Source organism: Jaculus jaculus, chromosome 11, assembly GCF_020740685.1.
Source record: "Jaculus jaculus isolate mJacJac1 chromosome 11, mJacJac1.mat.Y.cur, whole genome shotgun sequence".
Lineage (NCBI taxonomy): Eukaryota > Metazoa > Chordata > Mammalia > Rodentia > Dipodidae > Jaculus > Jaculus jaculus.
In genome coordinates, this window is record NC_059112.1 from 16995178 (window position 1) to 17003837 (window position 8660).

The 8660-nt window shown below is 45.4% G+C and overlaps 1 pseudogene; it reads right to left on the bottom strand.

Moving 5' to 3' along the window:
• Positions 1–768: 768 nt before the first annotated feature.
• LOC123453265 lies at positions 769–1924 on the bottom strand (annotated as a pseudogene).
• Positions 1925–8660: the final 6736 nt, after the last annotated feature.

Here is an 8660-nt window from a genome sequence, read left to right on the forward strand (position 1 = left end):
TCACTTTGAGGGAACAAGTATTTCCAGTGGCATAGAAAATGTTCCAGGATATAAGGAGAGATTAGAAGTAGCCAATTTGTTTTATGAAGCTAACATAACTGATAGCAGACCCTGACGTGACCAACACAATAAAAGAAAACATCTCCTCTAGAGAGCATGTTTGCGTATGACTCAGCCACATTGAATACGCAGGTGACCTCTGACTCAGAAATTCCACTGTTGAGCGCAGGCCCTGGGCCGGCCAGACAGGGGAATGTCCACAGCTGACCATTGCAGCATAAGGGGTGGTAGAAGGCACAGACCTGGTACGTGGGTAAAACATGATAGGTACACAGTAGTTATTTATTATTATTATTATTATTATATTATTTTGATTTCTCAAAATAGGAACTCACTCTAGCCCAGGCTGACCTTGAATTCACTCTGTAGTCTCAGGCTGGCCTTGAACTCATGGCCATCTTCCTACCTCTGTCTCCCAAGTGCTGGGATTAAAGGCGTGTGCCACTACACCCAACCTGATGCAGTTGTTTTTAACATTATTTTCAAGTCAAGTTATGCAACAAAGAAAACCCACAGAAAACAGATTTTTCCCATCACAATCTGTTGCTTTACCAGATAAATATATTGAAAGCACATTCCTTCAGTCACTGTAAAGTTCTTAAACTACCAAAAAAAAAAAAAGTAAATCTGTAGAAAGTCGAGTAGACCAGGTGCTGTTATCAGGACTTGTGCATTGGTGGCTTTGTCTTCCATGCCATCCACCTCCGTTCATGCCACTTTGCCCACAGTAACCTCCACCACAACCGCCCAGGCCATCAGGACCGCCACATCCTCCATTCCCGTTCTTTCAACAGACCCGCATCCACCCTGGTTATCCATTCCTTCTCTTCCCATTCCAGAGCCTCCTATTCCAGAGCCACCTCCAAGTATAGAATTTCTTAGTTTATTTTTATTTATTTATCTGAGAGTGACAGACAGAGAGAGAGAAAGAGAAAGAGACACACAGAGAGAGAGAGAGACAGAGAGAGAGACAGAGAGAAAGAATGGGTGCTCCAGGGCCTCCAGCCACTGCAAACGAACTCCAGATGCATGCACCACCTTGTGCATCTGGCTTACGTGGGTCTTGGGGAATGGAGCCTTGAACCAAGGTCCTTAGGCTTCACAGGCGAGCGCTTAACCTCTGAGCCATCTCTCCAGTTCCATAGACTTTCTTTTATTGCTTATGTATACAGCCATGTTGGTACCATCGTTAGCCTCCTCCCTGTCCTCAGCCCTCTGTGGGGACTCACCTCATTGGGGAATATGGGTCATGCACCAAGTATAGAATTTAAGAAGACTTCAATGTATTGATGTTGTATGCTATTTTTCTCTTTCGACATGGCAACCACTGCATCTTCATGTGTCACAAACTCTACATCTGCTTCTCCTGTGGCTCTGCCATTAGCTCCAATATTAAAATAAGCTCGTAGTGGATTTAGTGGTGAGAAGTTAGAAATGTCATTTTCAGTTGCACAAAAGGGTAATCTTCTCATAGGTACAAAATGACCATCATGAAAACCCAAACTTGCATGACCAGCTCCACAGGAGCCATGCCCCCCCATACCTCTTCCATCTCTCATTCTGTCACCAAAGCCATCAGTTCCACAATTATTATAGCCTCCATAGTCGTCCAAACCACCACAGATTCCGCGCCCAGCTCCATAATAACCCCTCTTCCGCCTACTGGTTTCTCACATGGTCACTGTCCCAGCAATCTTCCTGGTGGATCATAAAATCCTTTGATTTCATTCCTGCTTCTCCTGAAGATCTCAACATATCTTAGAAGAACTATTTCCTCTTTGCTGCAACCAAATGGCAGTCCACAAAGTCATACTGCCCCATCACTAGCATCATTTGGGCCATTATGTTTCATAACCCAATCCATCTCAATGCCATTTGATTTAAATGCTTTAAAAATGCAAAACCAAGGGGCTGGAGAAATGGGTGAGTAGTTAATGTACATGCCTGAAAACCAAAGGCCCTGGTGCATCCATTCTTTCTCTCTCCCCCTCTATCTGCCCGCCCCCTCTCTCCAGATGCACAGTATTTTGCAGCAGGTAGACGTAATGGGTTAGACATGTGTATAGCAAATCAATTTCATCTTATTTTACTTTATTTATTTTAGAGAAAGAGAGGGAGAGAATTGGCACACCAGGGCCTCAGCCACTGAAATTGAACTCCAGACGCATACGCCACCTACTGGACATGTGCAACCTTGCACTTGCCTCACCCTTGTGCATCTGGCTTACATGGGATCTGGAGAGTCAAACATGGTTCCTCAGGCTTTGCAGGCAAATGCCTTAACTGCTAAACCATCTCTCTAGCCCCAATTTTATTTTTGAAATATTTTTTATTTATTTGCTAGCAAAGAGAGAGTGGGTATGAGTGCCCTAGGTCCTCTTCCAAGCTCCAGATGCATGCATCACTTTGTGCATCTGGCTTTACATGGATGCAAGGGAATTGAATCTCAGATTGGCAGGCTTCACAAGCAAATGCCTCTAACCATTGTGCATGTCCCCTGCTCAAAAACCAAAGCAAGGAAAGGACAATCCTATTTTTCCCACCTACCACACATGCTCAAAATGCTCTCTCCTAATCCAAATTAATGTCACCCTTTCTCTCAAGACCCTTTTCCCAGCTGCCAGTCAGGTCCCAAGATGCCCGGGCAGGACACACTCACTGCCTCTTGGATTCAGAGCTATTGATGTGTGAATTATGTTTCCTCAGAAGTTCTTCCTTGGGCTGGAGAGATGGCTTAGTGGTTGATATGCTTGCTTGCTTGCAAAACCTAATGACCTGGGCAACTCAGGTTCGATTCCCCAGTACCCGTGTGAAATCAGATGCACCAGGTGGCACATGCATCTGGAGCTCCTTGTGATGGCTGGAGGTCCTGGTGCACCTATTTCCCACCTCTCTCCTTGAAAAGAAAGAAAGAGAGAAGAGAAAAGAAAGAATGAAAGGGGGCTGGAGAGATGGTTTAGTGGTTAAAACACATGCCTGGGAAGCCTAAGGACCCAAGTTCAATTCCCCAGTGCCCAGGTAAGCCAGTTGCACAAGGTTCGCCCATTTATTTTCTCTCTCTCTCTTTCTCTCTCTCTCTCTCTCTCTCTCCTGGACATGGTGGCATATGCCTTTAATCCCAGCACTCAGGGAGCAAAGGTAGGAGGGTCACTGAGTTCGAGCCAGCCTGAGACTACATAGTGAATTCCAGATCAACCTGGGCTAGAATAAGACCCTACCTCAAAAAAAAAAAAAAAAAAAAAAGTACTGTTACTGTGAAAGCCACACTCATCCCCAGCACCCCTCAATGGCAAGGCTGATATGTAAGTACCATGTCCTTGCTAGTCCTTCTGTGTACGTTCCTCCCAAAGTTTCAGGCATGCGTGGAGGAGGAGACCTATGGGTCAGTCTCCCGGACATAGGGCAGAGCAGAAAGGGAACAGAGGATGGATTTGCTGGGGTTAAGTTGAGACTACACCAGAGTCTGAGGTGAAGTATTTAGGGAGTCTCAGATTTCTCTCTGGGAACTCTGGGATACCATTGCTAAGCTGGGGACTTTGATTTTCCTAAGGACTGAGCTCATGGCTTACTGGCTCTGTGTGATGGGTATGCACATGTTTCCTGACATTGGCATCATGGATCTAGGACAGAGAAGAAGAAGAACTAACTTACTTTCATTTTTTTCTTATTTTATTTATTTATTTAAGAGAGAGGGAAAGAGGCAGAGACAGAGAGAGAGAGAATGGGCATCCCAGGGCCTTCAGCTATTGTGTCTGTAATTTTCTTTTTTTGTTCTATCTTTGCCTGGTTTTGGTATCAGGGTGATGCTGGCCTCATAGAAGGAGTTTGGTAGAATTCCTTCTTTTTCTATTTCCTAGAAAAACTTAAGAAGCAATGGTGTTAGCTCTTCCTTAAAGGTCTGGTAAAATTCAGCAGTGAATCCATCTGGGCCTGAGATTTTTTTAGTTGGGAGATTATTGATAACTGTTCGGATCTCCGTGTTTGTTATAGGTCTATTTGCTTTCAGCTATTGTGAACGAACTCCAGACACGTGTGCCACCTTGTGCATCTATGTGGGTCCTGGGGGAATTGAACTCTTGGTGTTAGGCTTTGCAGGCAAGCACCTTAACCACTGAGCCATCCCTCCAGCTCAGCAACAGCACTTTTATACCCAAATATAGCAAGTGGCACAGTGGGCTGGAGAGATGGCTTAGCTGTTAAAGTGCTTGCCTACAAAGCCAAAGGACCTAGGTTCAGTTCCCCAGGACCCATGTAAGCCAGGTGCCCAAGGTGGCTCATGCATCTGGGGTTTGTTTGCAGCAGCTTGAAGCCCTGGTGTGCCCATCCTCTCTCATCCAATCTGCCTTTTACTCTCTCTCTCCCTCTCTCAAATAAATAAATATAATATTTAAAAAAAGAAAGTGGTACATTGAGAGAAGGTTATCTGCTTAGCATGATGACATCAGAGTTAAGATAAGAGGCCTCACCCCTTCCCTTGTAGCAATCCCTGATGGAGAGAGATGGAGTTAACTAGATTTTTACTTATTTATTTATTTATTTAAAGAGAGAAAGACAGAGACAGAGAGAAAGAAAGAGAGGGAGAGAGACAGAGAATTGGCATACCAGGGCCTCAGCCACTGCAATTGAACGCCAGATGCTTGCGCCACCTAGTGGGCATGTGCGGCCTTGAGCTTGCCTCACCTTTGCGCTGCTTACCTGGGATCTGGAGAGTGGAACATGGGTCCTTATGCTTCACAGAACAGCGCCTTGATCACTGAGCCATCTCGCCAGCCCATGTGCTTGGGTTTTATTTGTGACTGAATGACCCATCAGTCCCTTGCGTGGTCATCTTCCTGAGGCCACAGGGCTAGGCCATTCTCTCCCGCACGGTTGCCCTTGCATGGTATGGGCAGTTTCAGCTCACTGTCACTTAGGTAAAAGGGTGTCTAGACAAGTAGGTCAAAGAAAGAGCAAGGAGGGAAGTCGCTCTTCCCCCATGGGACTGGGGGACAATTGGCACAAATCCCAAAGCATTTGGAACCTTCTGGTAAGAAGTGACTTTCAGTCAGGTGAAGGGTGATTGGGGGCTACACAGGAGCTTGGGCTTAGTAGAGTGCTCGTACCGTCTCTGTATTGACATCCTTTCCCTCATTCTCCAGTCGTAAGGAAGCCATCTTTAAAACTATACATGGGCTGGCTTTGTGGTTAAGGTACTTGCCTGCAAAACCTAAGGACCCAGGTTCAATTCCCCAGTGCCCACATAAGCCAGATGTACAAGGGGGCACATGCTTCTGAAATTTGTTTACAGTGGCCGGAGGCCATGGCATGCCCATTCTCTCCCTCCCTCCCTCTCTCTATCCGTCTAGCTCAAATAAACTAATTAATTAAATTTTTAAAATCATACATGTGCTGGGTGTGGTGGCGCATGCCTTTAATCCCAGCACTTGGGAGGCAGAAGTAGGAGGATCACCATGAGTTCAAGGCCACCCTGAGATTACATAGTGAATTCCAGGTCAGCCTGGGCTAGAGTGAAACTCTACCTCAAAAAAAAAAATTCATACAGTGGAGGAATTAAGAGCCAGGAATTTAAGCCTCATCCTCTCCACCTGTGCACAGAAAAGGATCCCATGAGGGTCAGTCATTGAACAAGACAAAAGCCAGAAGTCCAGGTGAGAAAACATAGGCAGATACAATAAATACTGGGGTTTCATTTAGAAACCGCTAAGGGACAGCCTGAGAGGAACTAATTTCCGGTAACAATAATTCGGATTAAAGGTTATGGGCTGGAGAGATGGTTCAGTGGTTAAAGGCACTTCCTTGCAAAGCCTGCCAGTCTGGGTGTGATCCCCCAGTACCCACATGAAGGCAGATGAACAAAGTGACCCATGCATCTGGAGTTAGTCTGCAGTGGCAAGATGCTTTCTCTCTCTCTCTCTCTCTCTCTCTCTCTCTCTCTCTCTCTGTCCTCACAAATAAATAAAATATTTAAAGGCTGTGCATTTGTTCTGTTGCTATAACAGGTTACCTAAGGCTGAGTGATGTTCAAAGAAAAGGGGTTTGTTTAGTTCACAATTTTAGCAGTTAAATGTCTGAGGTCAGACAACCTCATGTGGCCAGCCTCATGGCTGGAGTGTGAAGGAGAAACCACATGACAAGACAGGAAGTCAGACAGCATCACAAAAACCAGGTTCAATCTTTGTTTATTAATTTTTAAAAAAAATTTATTTATTTTTAAGCAAAGAGAGATAGAAGAGAAACAGAGAGAATGAGTGTACCAGGGCTTCCAACTGCTGTAAACAAACTCCAGATGCATGTGCCACTTGTGCGCCTGACTTTACATGGGCACTGGGGAATCAAACCTGGGTTGTTAGGCTTTGCAGGCAAGAGCCTTAACTGCTGAGCCACCTCTCCAACCCCAGGCTCAATCCTTTAATAATAACTCATTCTCATGGGAACTGATCAAGAGAGCAACCCCCCCCCCAAGTAACCTAACCACCTCCCACTCGGCCCATTTCTTAAAAGTCCCCAAATGTCAACACTACCACCTTAAGGATCAAGTTTCCAGCACATGGACCCTTGGGGGACATGCCACATGCAAAGCACAGCAGGCGGGATACACGGATTCAGGTAATTCAAAGAGGCGCATATTGGTTACATCTAACCTTGAGACACTCGGTTAAAATTTGAGGCATTTGACTCTAAAAACATCACTGTAGCCAGGCATGGTGGCACACGCCTTTAATCACTTGAGAGGCCAAGGTAGGAGGATGGCTGTGAGTTTGAGGCTAGCCTGGGCTACGTAGTGAATTCCAGGTCAGCCTGGGCTAGAGTAAGATCCTACCTTGAAGCATCCCCTGCCCCCCCCCAAAAAAAAATCACTGTAAATCACACATGATCATCTTTCACCTAAGGCTCATGCAGCGCAAATCTAAAATCAGTCCGTTAAAATTCTATCCCTGTATTGGAACAATTCGAGAAAGTTACACTCCCAACAGCCAACTCGATGGGATGTTATAAATAGATGAAAGCCCTTTCAACAGGCGTCTCCCTGAACCTCTCACGTCCCTGGGATGCTGAGACAGTTAAATGGATTGTGTGCTACTTGATCAATGATCTCTGGCCATACATAATACTCCTCTCAAAGTGTATTCAGGCCACCCGTTAATGGCAGAGTCATGAATCACGAGTCTGCCCAGAAGAATGGGACAGAGGTAATTATATCGGGTAATAAAGGCAAGAAATAGCCAGTCATTTTGGACTTGGGAAGCTATTTTTGTACAAAGGGAGTATCCAAACTGCAGGATCAATGTGACATATTCAGGCCAGCAGCAGCAGAGGTTTGGAACGTCCAACCCCATTGTACACGTTTCTATTTCATAAGGTCCAGGCGGACTTAACGTCCAAAATCATTCCTGGTGGGGCATAGCACCCAGTAACTGGGACCCAAACAGTCATTTCACCTCTCTGGAATTCAGAATCAATACCGCCAAAGTTTCTCTCTAGCTCTAATCTTCTCCTTATAACAGGTACAGAATTCGTTCAATACTTGGAAACCAAAGATACACACCTGAATGCGGTTGTAGGCTCTGGTGATCTTGCCCGGGTTCTGTTCCTTGGCGTCCACCTGACCTTGTAGGAGGTGCCCCCAACTGCTGGTTCTGACCCTGTGGATATGCAGTAGGCACCAGACCATGATTCTTGTGGCCTCTCAAATTTTTAAAAAATACTTTTTTAATTTATTTATTATTTGAAAGAGGCAGAGAGAGAGAGAGGGAATGAAAGAAAGAGTGGGCATGCCATGACCTCCAGCCACTGCAAACAAACTTCAGATGCATGTGCCACCTTGTACATCAGGCTTATGTGGGTCCTGGGGAATCGAACCTGGGTCCTTTGGCTTTGCAGGCCATCCCTCCAGCCCTGGAATATTTTTTTTTAATTTTTAAGAAGATTTTATTTATTTGCAAGGATAGAGACAGGGGGAGAGAGAAAAGAAGAACAATGGACAAGCCAGGGCCTGTAGCCACTGCAAACAAACTCCAGATGCATGCGCCACTTTGTGCATTGGGCTGTACATGGGTCCTGAGAAATAAAATCCGGGTTGTTAGGCTCTGCAGGCAAGTGCCTTAACTGCTGAGCCACCTCTCCAGCCCCTCTGATTTTTTTTTTTTTTTTCGAGGTAGGGTTTCACTCTAGTCAAGGCTGACCTGTATTCTCAGGATGGCCTCAAACTATGGCGATCCTCCCACCTCTGCCTCTAGAGTGCTGGGATTAAAGGTGTGCACCACCACGCCCAGCTCCCTCTGAAATTTTTTAACATATTTATTTGAGAGAGAGGAAGCATGGGTATGGCAGAACCATATGCCACAGCAAACAAGCTCTAGATGCATGTGCCATTATGTGCATCTGGTTTTATGTGGTCCTGGGTAATTACATCTGGGTCAGCAGACTATGCAAGCAAGTGCCATTAACTGCTGAGCCACCTTCCTAGCCCAGAACTCTAAAATTTGAGAACGCTCAGAACTTCTTGCTCTGAAGTCACTAGAATGGTGATCCATTATTGGAAGGGATTTTGGAGGAAGTGCTTGGCTTTGTGAAAATCCTTAACATATATTTAGGATTTT